Here is a 15,377-nt window from a genome sequence, read left to right on the forward strand (position 1 = left end):
CTGATCCCTCACCTTCCTCATGATCATTGATGCCCCACTAGGTGTGATCTTGCATGGAGCCCCAGATCGAGGGTGATTGATCGTCATCTTGAACTTCTTCCATTTTCTAATAATTGCGCAAACAGTTGTTGCCTTCTCACCAAGCTGCTTGCTTATTGTCCTGTAGCCCATCTCAGCCTTGTGCAGGTCTACAATTTTATCCCTGATGTCCTTACACAGCTCTCTGGTCTTGGCCATTGTGGAGAGGTTGGAGTCTGTTTGATTGAGTGTGTGGACAGGTGTCTTTTATACAGGTTACGAGTTCAAACAGGTGCAGTTAATACAGGTAATGAGTGGAGAACAGGAGGGCTTCTTAAAGAAAAACTAACAGGTCTGTGAGAGCCGGAATTCTTACTGGTTGGTAGGTGATCAAATACTTATGTCATGCAATAAAATGCAAATTAATTACTTAAAAATCATACAATGTGATTTTCTTGATTTTTATTTTAGATTCCATCTCTCGCAGTTCAAGTGTACCTATTTTACAGACCTCTACATGCTTTGTAAGTAGGAAAACCTGCAAATTCGGCAGTGTATCAAATACTTGTTCTCCCCACTGTTGCTGAGAGATATTTAAATAATTTAGCAGCTGCTTTTTTTCCCAGAGCATTGTACAGGAGGAACTAGGGTTAAGTGCCTTGTTCAAGCGCATAGACAGATTTATCACCTAGTCAGCTCAGGGATCCGAACCAGCAACCTTTTGGTTACTGGCCCAACGCTCTTAACTGTTGGGCTACACTGCCCCGGACTTGGATATGCTACACTCCTCCTCTCACCGGAAAACAAGGGTGTCTGACGCACCGGCTCCTTCGTCAGCCACAATGGGTTTTTCCTTCCAGCAAGAGGCACAAAAACTGCCGGACCTCCTCTGCCATTTCACCAACCGTTATCATTGGCAGTTCTATGGTGACAAACATCTCAGTTTTCAGGCAAAAACCTTGTGCTCTCCTGGGGCTCGGGTACAGGACATTACTGGGCTGCTTCCTACTGTTTCTTGCCAGAACACGGGGATGTCGCTGTCGTAGTCCATGTTGCATCTAATGACATTAGGGTGGCTAGCTCAGAATGGCTGAAACAGGATTTTATAGAACTGATTGGAACTCTGAAAGACTCCAAAAAGCATCCAATTATTTCAGGCCCAGTGCCATCGCTGAGTCGTGGCAGCGAAAGATTCAGTAGGTTGCTGGCATTACATGAAATGTGAGGACAGGGTCCAGTACAGTAGACTCACTGAGACATTGACCTTTCCACAACCCAAGTTCCGGGCAGGTAATCCCAACCATAAAGGATCAGCATTATCATCATACTGCAGGCCCGCAACAGGTAACCCTCATTGACTCTTGTTTTAATCCACATCCTCATTCAAAGCAAAGTCCCAATTGTACAATTCTAGACAATCTTGTATCTATACCAATTCAAGCTAGCCCTATGGTATTTTCAAATAAGGGGTTACCTACTGATCATGGTATGCTTGTATTAGACTCTGTCTGATCTGAAATCCCATGGCATTGGACTAATTCATGTAAATGACAGAAGTTTGATATCGAAAATGGACGTTATTATAATCCTGGCCTCTTAAACCAACATGGACATTATTGTAATATCTGGCTAAATAAGACTGTACTGAAAACTGATGTATCTGACTGGTTATAATGTTTATAGATCTGACAGAGTTGGCGGAGGTGGAGGTGTCGCCATATTTACAAACAACAATTTAAATGTTTCTGTAGCAATTTGAATGTCTAGTCCTAAATCTGGGCCTTGGTAATAATGTCCAATTTATGCTAGTGGGAATTTATCGCCCTCCCTCTGCCTCAACGTGTGCTCTTAGCCAAATGTCTGACTTGCTATCTAACTATGCTAAATCGGAATTATTAATTTTGGGTGATCTTAATCCTGATTGGTTGATGGCAGCTTCTGATATGCTGAAAAATATCTACATTGAGCTAAATCTAACTCAGATGATAACTGAACCAACTCATGAAGTATCAGAGAAAGTTAAGTACAGAAATGTAGCTTGGGCTAAGGCTGACTGATTTTAAGTCAGGCTGACAGTTCTTTAGAAATAGATGTCGATCCCTGGTTAGAAAAGCAAAATAGACATACTTTTTGAACTGTGCATCCGAGAATGGTGGGAATCCAGCTGCCTTCTGGAAGGTAGTCCAATCTCAAACAAAACTCCATCCCCTCATTACCCCAACAGGTTATGACAGTCTCTGGTCCCATAACAGATAAGATGGACATTTGTGGTGCTTTTAATAACCACTGCCTCAGCGTACCTTTTTCAGGATCCTGTCTTTCAAAGATAATTCGTAAAAATACAAATAACTTCACAGATCTTCATTGTAAAGGGTTTAAACACGGTTTCCAATGCTTGTTCAATAAACCATGAACAATTAATAAACATGCACCTGTGGATTGGTCGTTAAGACACTAACAGCTTACAGATGGTAGGCAATTAAGGCCAAAGATATGAAAAGTTAGGACACTAAAGAGGCCTTTCTACTGACTCTGGAAAAACAGCAAAAGAAAGATGCCAAGGGTCCCTGCTCATCTGCGTGAACGTGCCTTAGACATGCTGCAAGGAGGCATGAGGACTGCAGATGTGGCCAGGGCAATAAATTGCAATGTCCGTACTGTGAGACGCCTAAGGCAGCGCTACAAGGAGACAGGACGGAGAGCTGATTGTCCTCGCAGTGGCAGACCACGTGTAACAACACCTGCACAGGATCGGTACATCTGAACATCACACCTGCAGGACAGGTACAGGATGGCAACAACAACTGCCCGAGTTACACCAGGAACGCACAATCCCTCCATCAGTGCTCAGACTGTCCGCAATAGGCTGAGAGAGGCTGGACTGAGGGTTTGTAGGTCTGTTGTAAGGCAGGTCCTTACCAGACATCACCGACAACAACGTCGCCTATGGGCACAATCCCACCGTCGCTGGACCAGACAGGACTGGCAAAAAGTGCTCTTCACTGACAAGTCGCAGTTTTGTCTCACCAGAGGTGATGGTCGGATTCGCGTTTATCGTCGAAGGACCTGTTGGATTAGAGGGTGAGGGCTAGGGCCATTCCCCCCAGAAATGTCCGGGAACTTGCAGGTGCCTTGGTGGAAGAGTGGGGTAACATCTCACAGCAAGAACTGGCAAATCTGGTGCAGTCCATGAGGAGGAGATGCACTGCAGTACTTAATGCAGCTGGTGGCCACACCAGATACTGACTATTACTTTTGATTTGAACCCCCCCTTTGTTCAAGGACACATTATTCAATTTCTGTTAGTCACATGTCTGTGGAACCTTTTTTAGTTTATGTCTGTTGTTGAATCTTGTTATGTTCATACAAATATTTACACGTTAAGTTTGCTGAAAATAAATGCAGTAGACAGTGAGAGGACGTTTCTTTTAAAAGAAAATGTATTATATAAAACTTTAATTCCAGCAGAGGGAGTTCTTTACTCACCTCAAGCCAGGTTGCAGAGAACAATACATTCCCAGATACACATCCTGATTTTCATTTCAACCATTTCATGTCTATGTTGTAACAAGTGCCTTATTAAAGATTTTTTTTAAATCCACTGATGCTGACTCACTTGATCCCTTTTGGCTGCAGCTTTCTGCCCCACTTATTGCAGAATCATTAACCTATATTTTTAACTTGACAATTGAGGTTATTTCTGGGGTTCTCCCTAAGATCTTGAAAACTGCTCATGTCCTCCCCCTACACAGAGGTGGAGATCCTTCTGACTTGGATAACTACAGTCCAATTTCCAAGCTATCTTGCCTTGCTAAAGTTTTAGAGTCCCTAGCCAACTCGGCTTAGAACTTTTAAACTTTTCATTCTATTCTTAATGAGCACCAATCTGCTTTAAGACCTCCACATGACACTGTTTCAGCGACTACACTTAGATTATGTGCTATGTTGTTTAGTTTAGACCATACAAATCATTGTGCTGCCTTATTTAGTGACCTGTCGAAGGCATTTGGTACGGTTGACCATTTCTTACTTGTTCAAAGGCTGTCTGAAATAAGCCTAGATCAGGCATCTTGCAATTGGTTCAAGAACTATCTAACGGAAAGGAAACAGTGTGTGCTTACTGATGGTATCAAATCTAGTTTCCTTAATGTTATGAAAGGTGTGCCGCAGGCCTCGATTTTGGGCCCTGTTCTCTTCACTATTTATATAAATAATATTAGTGTATCTGTTCAAATCTGTAACATTCATCTCTATGCAGATGATACAGTCATTTAGTCCTGTGCCTCCTCAATACAGCAGGCCATTCATGACCTTCAGCATGGGTTTGACGTAATTCAAAAATCTCATATTGATCGAAAACTACTGCTAAATGCTAATTAACCAAGTTTGTTGTTCTCTTTGTCTCATAATATTGACCCTGAGGACCTGCATATTTCCTCATTGAAGGGATCCCAAATGGTGCAAGTTCCCATTATAAGTACTTGGGTATTTAGATTGATGATAAGCTCTCTTTTTAAAACACACATTAAGATCGTTTTTTTTATACATATAAAAAAAGGTCTCGCTTTGGAAAGTAGAAGGAATATTTTTCAAGCAACGCTTCTCTCAGTACTTGATTACGGTGATATAATCTAAATGCCTGCAGCAGCCTCTGCTTTAAAACCTTTCGAATCAGTCTAAATGTTCTGATTACCAGAATGGTAGACTGCACTGTTTTTTTTAATCACTGGGGAACATTTTCGTTACATCACTGCATTTTGTATACAATAGTTCTGTTGGCTGGGAGTCTCTGACTACCAGAAGGGCCCAGCATTGTCAACTTTTTGTATATAAAGCGGTTCTTCTGAGACGACTTCAGCTCATTTATTAACTGGAGATCCAGCAATTTTTAGACCCACTCTCTGGTCTGGCTGGTTCTGGAGGTCCCGCGGGTCTCCACTGACCTGGGGGAAAATGCTTTTAGTTTGTATGCCCACAGCTCATGGAATAGCCTTCAGGCCATCTTGAAATTAGACTTGCTTGTCTCCATAGGACAGCTCAGATCAAGTTTAACCTGTAGTGACACCCCATCCCGTGAACGGGACCGGTCATCATCTGACACTAATTAGCATAACGCAACAGGACATAAATCTTCCTAGAAAATATTCATATTCATGAAAATCACAAGTGAAATATATTGGAACACAGCTTAGCCTTTCACCCTGTCATCTCAGATTTTCAAATTATGCTTTACAGCCAACGCTAGACAAGCATTTGTGTAAGTTTATCATAGCCTAGCATAGCATTATGCCTTGCTAGCAGCAGGCAACCTTGTCACGGAAATCAGAAAAGCAATCAAATTAAATCGTTTACCTTTGATGAACTTCGGATGTTTTCACTCACGAGACTCCCAGGTAGACAGCCAAAGTTCATTTTTCCCAAAATATTATTTTTGTAGGCGAAATAGCTCCATTTGTTCTTCACGTTTGGCTGAGAAATCGCCCGGAAATTGAGGTCACCACAACGCTGAAAAATATTCCAAATTAGCTCCATAATATCGACAGAAACATGGCAAACGTTGTTTAGAATCCATCCTCAAGGCTTTTTTTCTAATATCTATTCGATAATATATCCGTCGGGACTATTCGTTTTTCACTAGGACCGATTGGAGTAATGGCTACCTCTGTATTTTAGACGAGAATCTCTCTCGGAGCCACCATGTGACCACTTACGCAATGTGGTCAACTACGGCTATTCTTCAACAGGAATGCGTAAAACTACGTCACAATGCTGTAGACACCTTGGGGAATACGTAGAACGCGTAAGCTCGTTGATGGTACATTCACAGCTGAATAGGGAGTCATTGGAACGCAGCGCTTTCAAAACCTGGGGCACTTCCGGATTGGATTTTTCTCAGGCTTTCGCCTGCAACATCAGTTCTGTTATACTCACAGACAATATCTTTACAGTTTTGGAAACGTTAGAGTGTTTTCTATCCAAAGCTGTCAATTACAGTGCCTTGCGAAAGTATTCGGCCCCCTTGAACTTTGCGACCTTTTGCCACATTTCAGGCTTCAAACATAAAGATATAAAACTGTATTTTTTTGTGAAGAATCAACAACAAGTGGGACACAATCATGAAGTGGAACGACATTTATTGGATATTTCAAACTTTTTTAACAAATCAAAAACTGAAAAATTGGGCGTGCAAAATTATTCAGCCCCTTTACTTTCAGTGCAGCAAACTCTCTCCAGAAGTTCAGTGAGGATCTCTGAATAATCCAATGTTGACCTAAATGACTAATGATGATAAATACAATCCACCTGTGTGTAATCAAGTCTCCGTATAAATGCACCTGCACTGTGATAGTCTCAGAGGTCCGTTAAAAGCGCAGAGAGCATCATGAAGAACAAGGAACACACAAGGCAGGTCCGAGATACTGTTGTGAAGAAGTTTAAAGCCGGATTTGGATACAAAAAACATTTCCCAAGCTTTAAACATCCCAAGGAGCACTGTGCAAGCGATAATATTGAAATGGAAGGAGTATCAGACCACTGCAAATCTACCAAGACCTGGCCGTCCCTCTAAACTTTCAGCTCATACAAGGAGAAGACTGATCAGAGATGCAGCCAAGAGGCCCATGATCACTCTGGATGAACTGCAGAGATCTACAGCTGAGGTTGGAGACTCTGTCCATAGGACAACAATCAGTCGTATATTGCACAAATCTGGCCTTTATGGAAGAGTGGCAAGAAGAAAGCCATTTCTTAAAGATATCCATAAAAAGTGTTGTTTAAAGTTTGCCACAAGCCACCTGGGAGACACACCAAACATGTGGAAGAAGGTGCTCTGGTCAGATGAAACCAAAATTGAACTTTTTGGCAACAATGCAAAACGTTATGTTTGGCGTAAAAGCAACACAGCTCATCACCTTGAACACACCATCCCCACTGTCAAACATGGTGGTGGCAGCATCATGGTTTGGGCCTGCTTTTCTTCTGCAGGGACAGGGAAGATGGTTAAAATTGATGGGAAGATGGATGGAGCCAAATACAGGACCATTCTGGAAGAAAACCTGATGGAGTCTGCAAAAGACCTGAGACTGGGACGGAGATTTGTCTTCCAACAAGACAATGATCCAAAACATAAAGCAAAATCTACAATGGAATGGTTCAAAAATAAACATATCCAGGTGTTAGAATGGCCAAGTCAAAGTCCAGACCTGAATCCAATCGAGAATCTGTGGAAAGAACTGAAAACGTCTGTTCACAAATGCTCTCCATCCAACCTCACTGAGCTCGAGCTGTTTTGCAAGGAGGAATGGGAAAAAAATTCAGTCTCTCGATGTGCAAAACTGATAGAGACATACCCCAAGCGACTTACAGCTGTAATCGCAGCAAAAGGTGGCGCTACAAAGTATTAACTTAAGGGGGCTGAATAATTTTGCACGCCCAATTTTTCAGTTTTTGATTTGTTAAAAAAGTTTGAAATATCCAATAATTTCGTTCCACTTCATGATTGTGTCCCACTTGTTGTTGATTCTTCACAAAAAAATACAGTTTTATATCTTTATGTTTGAAGCCTGAAATGTGGCAAAAGGTCGCAAAGTTCAAGGGGGCCGAATACTTTCGCAAGGCACTGTATATGCATATTCTAGCATCTTTTCCTGACAAAATATCCCGTTTAAAACGGGAACGTTTTTTTTTTCAAAAATGAAAATACTGCCCCCTAACACCAAGGGTGTGAGAGTTGTGTTTGTTTTATTACCTGTGGTCTAATCAGATGGGACGTTTACCTAAATCTAATGAATTCTAATTATAGCAGATAGGCAATTGCGATGTGTCATTTCCCTAGGGAATTGGCTGACGTATTTTATACATTTGGCGCATTACAGGTTAATCTGAAAATATTAAACGTTTAATAAGTGTGAAGCAGAGGTTGGCATTAAAAATATAGAGTAATATTGTTAGGGTGGACTACAATGAAAACATTGCCTTCTGGTAAGGAGAGAATAATCATTGCTTGGTTTCTTTTATTTTCTAAAACCTTACAATGCGTGACAGTGACAATGACATTGATAAAGAGGGTTGATGTCAAATTTAATGAGTGCTGACAGTATGTGTATCTAATGTGTTATTAGTGTTTTTTGGGGCTAAAACTCTAATGATGCAATATTTTAGTAATTTGAAGAAGCTGAGGTTTCAATACAAGCTTTAATGATTAAGCCTTGAGGTTGTAAAATAGACTGGCTGCGGATGACCTCGAGTGGGCTGTAAGGACGCAGTGGGACATTTGCAGCAGATATTTGAATACTTGAATCGGAAACGTTCTTTGACAGTTTCTGATTACTGTTGCTCGGTTTTATAGTTTAGGTAACACCAGTGAATTTGAGCAGGAAGTTAATGTATTCTAACATTATAATCTGCTTCTTTTATGTGGAACATTTTTCAGTAATTAAAGTTGATTGAAATAAGTATTGACTATTACGCTGATGAGACAACACCAACTTTTTGAAGGTTCTACATTTGTTAAACAACAGGTTTATATTTTGAATAAATTAATGCATCAGGTTGCAATTATTAGTTTACCGGTTATGAATAGAGGTATCTTAAAGGGACACACACATGGATTTTTTTAGCTTTTAAATGAACACATGTAAATTCTTTGGATAGGAAATGTACTGGAAACTTACTGTACACCTGGGATACGAGTGGGAGGGTGAACGGAAAGGCTCTGGAGCAACGAACCACCCTTGCTGTCTCTGCCTGGCCGGTTCCCCTCTTTCCACTGGGATTCTCTGCCTCTAACCCTATTACAGGGGCTGAGTCACTGGCTTTACTGGGGCTCTCTCATGCCGTCCCTGGAGGAGGTGCGTCACCTGAGTGGGTTGAGTCACTGATGTGGTCATCCTGTCTGGGTTGGCGCCCCCCCCCCCCCTTAAGTTGTGCCGTGGCGGAGGTCTTTGTGGGCTATACTCAGCCTTGTCTCAGGATGGTAAGTTGGTGGTTGAAGATATCCCTCTAGTGGTGTGGGGGCTGTGCTTTGGCAAAGTGGGTGGGGTTATATCCTTCCTGTTTGGCCCTGTCCGGGGGTGTCCTCGGAGTGGGCCACAGTGTCTCCTGACCCCTCCTGTCTCAGCCTCCAGTATTTATGCTGCAGTAGTTTATGTGTCGGGGGGCTAGGGTCAGTTTGTTATATCTGGAGTACTTCTCCTGTCCTATTCGGTGTCCTGTGTGAATCTAAGTGTGCGTTCTCTAATTCTCTCCTTCTCTCTTTCTCTCTCTCGGAGGACCTGAGCCCTAGGACCATGCCCCAGGACTACCTGACATGATGACTCCTTGCTGTCCCCAGTCCACCTGGCTGTGCTGCTGCTCCAGTTTCAACTGTTCTGCCTTATTATTATTCGACCATGCTGATCATTTATGAACATTTGAACATCTTGGCCATGTTCTGTTATAATCTCCACCCGGCACAGCCAGAAGAGGACTGGCCATCCCACATATGCTCTCTCTAATTCTCTCTTTCTTTCTCTCTCTCGGAGGACCTGAGCCCTAGGACCATGCCCCAGGAATACCTGACATGATGACTCCTTGCTGTCCCCAGTCCACCTGACTGTGCTGCTGCTCCAGTTTCAACTATTCTGCCTTATTATTATTCGACCATGCTGGTCATTTATGAACATTTGAACATCTTGACCATGTTTTGTTATAATCTCCACCCGGCACAGCCAGAAGAGGACTGGCCACCCCACATAGCCTGGTTCCTCTCTAGGTTTCTTCCTAGGTTTTGGCCTTTCTAGGGAGTTTTTCCTAGCCACCGTGCTTCTTCACCTGCATTGCTTGCTGTTTGGGGTTTTAGGCTGGGTTTCTGTACAGCACTTTGAGATATCAGCTGATGTACGAAGGGCTATATAAAATAAATTTGATTTGATTGATTTGATTTGATATGTATGAAATATTTGACTGTTTTTCATTCATTAGTCTAATTTAGTTCGAAACACTTCTTTGAAGGGTTTGTATGACCTCTGACCTCTGCCCTGACTTTCCAGTGTGGTTTGATAGCCCTGAAGGGAATGCCATTCAGATGATGAATTTAAGGTAATTTGTAATACTGATTTGAAGGTGATTTATAATACTTATAATTCTGATGAAGTTTAGAGTTCATAGCCATGTTTGTGAGTTGGACCAACAGGAAGAAGGAGAGGGCGTTTGAATAAGAGTAGGCTGTCTTGTCTATTTTCCTATGACCGTATGGGTGCAATATATATTTTTTTAACCTTTTGACCCCTTCCATACATTTGTCAGGAGGATGTACTTTGCTATAAAATGCTCTGACTCAAATCCTTCGTTGGGCCCACAACGAACCATCTAAGAGTGGTTCGTCGACCAGCTTCATTATTGCAATAATTAATCTGTTTTAATAATACATTTTGAATAAAGCTATATCCTGATTGGTGATTGACCTTGTCTCTCCTCATTATTGATGATTATTTCCACGACAAAAGTGAGAGACAAGAATTAATAAAATAAATAATCACAGCAAAGTAGTTTGTGAGCTAGAAAATGAACATCCTGACAGTCTGAGGCAGGGTGCTCTGCAATCATCCTACTCCAACTATTGACAGGGATAATGTGGCATTTCTTATTTGTCAGTATGAATGAAATGAGTGGGTCCTGCCTTGATGACCGTATTAGATTTACACCACTTGTCCTTTAGATTTTTGTAGTCCTGAATTATTAGTGAAAGCTAAAACGCTCCGTGTCCCAGAATGACATGCTAGCGATAAAGTTATCTGCTCCTGCTAGCTAGTAACAGATCAACTCATTGTAACTAGCTAGCTAACTAGCAAGCTAGCTACATTACTACGGTTGCTGTGTTTACATCTTGCATTAATGGCATCACGTTTCTATAACAAAATAAATTGATTACAAATTAATAAAAAATACTTTACATGATAGCAGTTTATCGGACGGAAATCTCTCTTGAGATGTCACCTGCTGTCTACTACCTTAGATACGGATAACGGGATTAGCAGATGTGATCAGCAGAGATAGTACCATGGATAGTACAGTTTAGTACTCTGAGGCATTTGACAGTCCAGCTAGCGAACATAAAAGTAAGTATTTCATTTTTTTTTGCAAGAATTGACATTGCCAACAAACTCAAATGTGTTCAGAAGAAATAAATATACACAATACGTAAAAAACAGCTTCTCCCTCGACAAAGATCGATCGTCTTGAAAACTAAAGTAGATACAGTAGCTTGCTAAGGCCCACCACCTAAGGAGTTTACAGAGCTTGTCTCAACCTGCCCTTCTTTTTAGGGAGCGTGCAATTGGCATGCAGGAGTGTCCCCCAGAGCTGTTGCCAGAGAATTTAATATGAATTTCTCTACCATAAGCCGCCTCCGTCGTTTTTAGAGATTTTGTCAGTACGTCGACCAGCCTCACAACCACAGACTACGTGTATAAGGCGTTGTGTGGGCAAGCGGTTTTCCAATGTCAACATTTTCAACAGAGTGCCCCATGGTGGCGGTGGGGTTATAATATAAGGTAGGCTTAAGCTATGGACAACGAACACAATTGCATTTTATTGATGGCTATTTGAATGCACAGAGATACCGTGATGAGCTCCTGAGGCCCTATTGTTGTGCCATTCATCCGCCACCACGTGTTTCAGTATGATGTTTTCCCAGTCACGTGAAATCCATAGATTGGGATCTAATGAATTTATTTGAATTGACTGATTTCCTTATATAAACTGTAACTCAGTAAAATCTTTGAAATTGTTGCATGTTGCGTTTATACTTTTGTTCAGCATTTGAATGTCTCCTTGCTCTTCTCCTCCATCATCACTCTCTCTCCACCTCCTTTTTGTTCCTTTTTGTTCTCCTTCATATCCAATTTGACTGTCAAAAAATGTTGTCCTACTTTTTCCAATAGTGGCTCATTTTTTCTCTACAATGATAAAGATATGGATAATCTCATAAAGAAAAACCTACTTGGCCAAAAAAGAGTGAAGTCGGGGGAGGTGCATCTGCGACAGCTGAAAGTCGGACACGTAGTTTTCCAACAGGAAGGCTCAGTGCAACATGAAGGTGTTGCAGTTGTTTACAAACATTTTTCTTTGTCATGTCGAAATAACAAGTGTCCAACTTCCATATCACACACTCACAACTGTAAATATATATGTGTACATTATAGGGTACTAGGGGGTAACTAGCCCCCTGGGGTAACTCCCCCCCGTAATTCACATAAAGACCACAAGATGTCATCAAATTATTTCCCCAAAACTTTCCGTGGCTGCCACTGCTCTTGCTCAAGAAAAAATGTACCCTGTGTCATCACAACTTTTGGTGATGTTTCAACAAAACGAATTTGTGGTAAGTATATCCATTTTTTTGTCATTGAAAAAGTTGAAGATATATTCCAATGAAGTTAGATCTATAATTGTTTTTTAAATATACAAGTAGGAAAGAATTAAGATAAATAATCCACTTGTTTAGAGAGAAAAATGTAGATTTTTGTTGTTGTAAACTAGTAATGTGTTGCATGAATGTGTTGGGGGCAACCTGCCCCCTACGGGGTAACTGGCCCCTGGGGGCTGGTTACCCCTTCATGGTTAGGAATGTGTTTCTACCTGTCATTAGACAATGACTAACCAAGTTAGAGCTAGTTTATGCCAACTTGGTAGCTAGCAATTTCACTGGCAGTAAATGCTAGCCAGCTAGCTAGTTAGCATAAGCTGCTAGGAGTGCTAGCTAGCAACCTCACTACCAGATTGTCTGAGATAGAATACTGTGGCGATCCGCAGAAACAGCTGTGTGTTATGAGTTATGCTGTTCGTTTGTTGTGTTGGTGGAGCGGCGGGGGGTGGAGCACTGCAAGTTTAAGACCATGCTTAGCCATTGTTCTCTCTCTTACATTTTGTCTTAACAAGAGATGGTGACGGTTGTTTTATACTGTTATCCTTGGTTTATTTCACTTGGGCTACACCCAAACAGTAGCCTGTGTTGAGTTGGGTTAATAAAACAGGAATTCGTAAACTCAATCCCTCGGTCTGGACATTTGTTCATTTATGATCTAGCCAGGCCATTACAATACATTAAAAAGGTAATGTAACTTAATTGCAGTTGTGAATGTTTCCACTAGTGACTGATAGATTAAAGTTAATGTTACTTTATAGCCTTTTAGCTATTTTACACAGCATTTCATGTCATATTCCTGGCTAGCTGGCTAAACATTTTTAAAGAGAGCTTTTCAATTGCATCTCCCCCTGTTTTCAGTCACAGGTGGGGACTGGATTAGGTGTGAGCAGTGCTGGAGGTGAGCTCATGAGTTGTGCTCCAATTTTAGTGGGGATAGCTTTATTTGTGACCTATGCTCCCGAATGTAATTTTAAAGTCTTGCATTATTCAAACAATATCTAGTGCAATTATACATAATGGATTGTATAGAAAGGGAACTACTAAGAAATAACAAATAAAATGTCATTGCAGGTGAGTTAAAAAGACTACATCAAATAGCCCCATAGTGTGGATACTAATGGTGATAACACCACCCACCCCCCCATATTTTATTTAAATAATTCAAATAAGACAACTAGACTTAGATTTTAAGCATTAAATTATTTCCAAATAAAACTGATTCAATGGATTTTAACACACCACTTTTTTGTTTTTGTCCTGGCACTACATAGCTAATTCAAATAACCAACTCATCAAGTTTTGATTATTTGAATCAGCTGTGGAGTGCTAGGGTAAAAGCCAAAACGTGCACCCAGGTGGGACCCCAGGACCGAGTTTGGGAAACCCTGCGCTAATGCGACACACTTTGGAAGGAGACTTGACAAAAGTGATCCGCTCGAACGCGCCCATTATCACCCCATTTCCTGTCCGACGGAATCAAGTATTTCCGCTGTATTCGATTGACAGACAGTTTAGTCTTCCGCATAATATGCCAAAGACAGCAGGGTCTAAGAAGAACACGACAGGTAGCTACAATTAAAGGTAAGATAACAATTTCACTGCAACACAGCCTATGTCATTTGTATACGTTCATTAATCATTATTAGAGTATTTCCAGTTTCGAAAACATTTGCTCCTATGAAGAATCATTTTCTTGGGCGCAATACTGCCTGCTCACGAGCAGATATCGGTGGACTGTCTTGTTTTTTCCTCCAGCGTCGGTCGGGTCTGTAAATGTTGTTGTGCTGAATTCGATGCCATATATGGACATCTATTTAACCAGTTTAACGGATCATAATTATTTAATATCACTAACCCCAATTTGCATTAGGTAAAGTAACTGCACATTTGTGATTAGTTGATATATTTGCAACAGAACTTGCAACAATGTAGCCAAATGCCCAATTACAAGAAACTCACATAGCAACATTAAGCACAACAGTGTGTGGTTAGTTGCAGTAGTCTCGCGTTGCGATAACTCAAATCACGTCGTTGCCTCGTTTTATAAACGTTGTCTATACTCAATATGCCCCAAACCTAACGCTAGCGTTGCATGTTTTCACGTAAAATGTGGCATTTATAAAAACTGAACTAGACGTGAGAATTTGCTTGTCCTCCAGCAAACTTAGACCATGCTTAAGGACAGTTTCTAGTGGTTGAAGTATTACATTGCAAGGAGGCTAACGTAGCCTAGTTCACGAATATGACACTTATTCATAACAAAAACGGGTAGCTAAATTATAAGATGCCGTTAGAGAGAAGAGCGAAAATCGATGCATTCTAAAATAAAGGCATTAACGTTACATGTTATATTTCAGTAATTTGGCCTTATCCAGAGCAACTTAGTGCATTCTTCTTAAGATGCATAGGTGGAACAACGCACAGTCAAGTCATAGTATGTACATTTTTCCTTAATCAAGTAGACCTCTAGTTCCAACTATTTATTTCATTTCCATGATCATTGCAGAATAAATGACTCACCTTTTCTGACTGATGGTTTCATACTCACGAAATAGCCAATAGCATATCTCGTTTTTCCATTGACGTTTATAGGCTGTCTGAATACTGTAAAGTCATATTTCGAGTAGACTATCATTTATAAACATAATACATGCACTGAGTGTACAAAACATTAGGAACATCCCCTTTTGGCCTCAGAACAGCCTCAATTCGTTGGGCATGGGCTACAAGCTGTCGAAAGCGTTGATGCTTCACACTGTTGTCAGGATGTCCTTTGGGTGGTGGATCATGGTACACACAGGAAACTTGAGTGTGAAATACCCAGCAGCATTGTAGTTCTTTGACACACTTAAACCGGTGCACCTGGCATCTACTACCATACCCCATTCATAGGCACTTACATTTTTTGTCTTGCCCATTCACCCACTGAGTTGACCACACACAATCCATGTCT

At 41.1% G+C, this 15,377-nt stretch overlaps 1 protein-coding gene across 7 annotated transcripts in view; it reads left to right on the plus strand.

Moving 5' to 3' along the window:
* The first annotated feature begins 13,824 nt into the window (after nt 1-13,824).
* The window catches only part of stard3nl (STARD3 N-terminal like), a 34,551-nt gene continuing 32,998 nt past the window's right edge, over nt 13,825-15,377 (plus strand). For all 7 annotated transcript variants that reach the window (XR_016482384.1, XR_002474455.3, XR_016482385.1 and 4 more), the window contains exon 1: nt 13,825-14,005. The gene's annotated coding sequence lies outside the window, so the exon portion shown is untranslated. The remainder of the gene's footprint in view (nt 14,006-15,377) is intronic.

This window comes from Oncorhynchus mykiss, chromosome 8 (genome assembly GCF_057628025.1).
Source record: "Oncorhynchus mykiss isolate SJ-2025 chromosome 8, ASM5762802v1, whole genome shotgun sequence".
Taxonomy (NCBI): Eukaryota; Metazoa; Chordata; class Actinopteri; order Salmoniformes; family Salmonidae; genus Oncorhynchus; species Oncorhynchus mykiss.